Source organism: Nicotiana tabacum, chromosome 17 (genome assembly GCF_000715075.1).
Source record: "Nicotiana tabacum cultivar K326 chromosome 17, ASM71507v2, whole genome shotgun sequence".
In the NCBI taxonomy this organism is placed as follows: domain Eukaryota; kingdom Viridiplantae; phylum Streptophyta; class Magnoliopsida; order Solanales; family Solanaceae; genus Nicotiana; species Nicotiana tabacum.
Genome location: NC_134096.1, coordinates 149,484,001 through 149,487,191, shown reverse-complemented (window position 1 = coordinate 149,487,191; position 3,191 = coordinate 149,484,001).

Here is a 3,191-nt window from a genome sequence, read left to right as displayed (position 1 = left end):
CGACCCCTTAGTTTCCTACAGAAATATGCAATCAATATTCTCCTACTTTTAAAATATCCACTAATTCCATGGGCATTTCATGTCAAAGAGTATATACTCCAACTATCTCACAAATCCTATTCTATAGGGCTAGCTTCTTCATCCTCATCCGTCGAAAACTCTTGCAAAAACTCTTTTCAAAATTTTTAACCAAACACCACCCAAGTGGAAGAGCCACAATAGTTTTTTTTTGTGATAAAGGCTATGGAATTACTGAATTACAAAAGTTGCTGGTATCTTTCTTCTTATTTACTGTACCACCTCATTTTTGTATTCTCAATTGTCAATTAATCCATGTATTCCCTCTCATGAGGACTATTCTTTTTCTCTTTGTTTTCCCTCTCTTGACGCTTCTAACTCCCCTTCTTGTCATTATCATCTCCATTTACGTCCATTTAAAATTCTCATCTATTTATTGATCCTTTCCAGAAAGCTTTAGCGATGACAAATCGATGGATATTCCTTACCTATCTGTTTTGTCAATAGATGCCCTCACTGAAACATGTCAAATTGTTATTTTCCAGCTAGAGAAAGGAAAAAAAATAACTTCATGATGAAATGGAAGAATCCTATTTCAAAAGACATGTTCCCGTCACATTTTGCTTACATAGTCTGTTAACACCGATATATATATTTTTTGATAATCTTGTCTCGATCAAGAGATCAATCCAATTAAGTCGAAAACCAAACTTTTGACGCTTATCAGTTGCTTAGTAGTGAGCAATTGACTTAGGGCCTGTTTGATTGCGTCAAATAGAAGTTTTACAACCTCGCATCCTAACATTCAAAAAGTTTAATCAAATATATTTGATACTACTCCGCACATACGTTTTAAATTTGCGTTAAGAGGTAGCAGTCCTCTTACGGCTACATATCTTAAACATTGAATATGCATGTAATTTGAACATAAGAAAAGACTTTTTGAAAGAGGCAATTATATTGACAAGCAAGTTTGCTGTTTTTTTCCCCGTGTGGAATACTACTGAGCTAGTTGTATTCCACCCTTCTCAACTTGAGGTAAGAAAACCAGATTCTCTCTTTCTTTCTTTGTCTATATACTCTAGTGCAGGGAATATAGAAGGATTGGATGATATCCGGTGAGTAGTGGGCCACCTTATCCTAAGGAGTGCCATGACACCCCTTTATTCGAAAAATTACACTGTATAGCTAGGTAAATTCTTTTAGAGGTATATTATATTTGGTAAAATTTACAGCTTACAGGTCACTACTAGAAAATCGATAAACTACAACCGAAATTTTTGACGGAAAAAAGTTGATCGGTCGGAATATTTAAAAAATATCAATTATATTTTTTTAAAATAATTTTGACCACATTTCCGACCACTGTGGTCGCAATTGTTGGCGCAAAAGCCCGCAAATTTATTTTCAACCGAATCCAACGGTATTAAAATTTTAAAATGTTACTGTTTGACTCATTTTACTTTATTAGCGACCAAATCGGTCGGAATTCGTTTTTAAAACACGACCCGACCTCGTTCCCAAAACAATCGCCTCTTTTATTTTTCTTTCTTCCAACTTTTTCTCTCATCCTCCTTTTAGGTAAAAAGATCCTTGCCCCCTCTCTCTTTCTCTCATTCGTCGATCCCTAGCTTTTTTCCCTCGATTTTTTAACATTTTTTTTGCAGTAGTGGTGCTGTTGGAAAAAATAATAATCCCTCCCAGAAATAATATTCACAGAAAAATAATAATAATATAAGAGAGTAACAACGATACCAACTCTTTTAACGAGGTAAATATAATATCCGAGCGGAGCAATATTATCACTATAATATTACAACTTAGTAGTGTCGAGAAATTACTACGATTTTGAAAGAAATAATACTCTTTATTTAAAATACCTCACTACAATATTACTGACACTCACTATTTATCTCACAGACTACAATCTGTGGATTACTCTCTCTAACTTCTATTACTTCTCTAACTTTTCCATCTTTTTCTTTATTTTCTTTATGGGTCCCACAAATCTCACCCTTAATTTTAAATTTTCTTGGTCATTCTAAGTCTTGATCTCAACCTAAAAAAATCTTCGAACTTGAGAGGTTTTGTGAATATATCTGCAGCCTGATCATGAGACTTCACATATTTGAGCTCGACTTCTTTCTTGGCAATGCATTCTCTGATGAAGTGATACCTTGTATCTATATGCTTGCTTCGATTATGATACACCAGATTCTTGGCAAGTGCCTGTGCGAATTTGTTGTCAATACAAATCTCTGTAGCTTCAATTTGTGGCAAATTGAGCTTCTTCAATAATCTTCTCAACCAAATAGCATGACACGTACAAGATGTTGCTGCTACATATTCAGCTTCACAAGTCGAGAGAGTAACAATTGATTGTTTCTTTGAACTCCAAGAAATAACAGAATCATCTAAGAAAAACACAAAATCAGTTGTGCTTTTTCTATCATCAATATCTCCCACATAATCACTATCACAAAATCCCATAAGGTTGAAATCACTAGAACAAGAATAAAATAGCCCAAAGTCAATAGTACCTTTTAGGTAACGAAGAATTCTTCTAGTGACTTTCAAATAGGTGGAGGTAGGAGCTTCCATGAAGCGGCTTACTACTCCAACTGCAAAGAGTATATCTGTCCTGGTACAAGTAAAGTACCTCAAACTTCCCACAAGACTTTTGAAAAATATGAGATCCACATTTTCTCCTTCATCAAACTTGGACAATTTTATCCCACTCTCCATCGGTGTGTTCACGGGGTTGCAATCGAGCATGTTGAACTTCTTCAAGATCTCCTTCGTATAGCTTTCTTGAGAGATGCAAATTCCATCCTCCTTCTGTTTCACTTTTAGGCCCAGCTAGTATGGCATGAGTCGTACATCTGTCATCTCGAACTTATGGGACATATCTTTCTTAAAAGCTTCAAACAAATTTGGGTTATTACCCGTGAAAATAAGATCATCAATATCAAGACAAACAAACAAGATATCTCCATTAGTATAAACTTTAAGGTAAATAGCATATTCATGGAGACAACACGTAAACCCATTGTCTTGAAAATACTTATCGATGCAACTATTCCATGCTTGTGAGGCTTGCTTCAATCCATATAAGGCTTTGTTCAACTTCAGCACTTTATCTTCATGGTTTTTTACCACGAAGCCTAATGGTT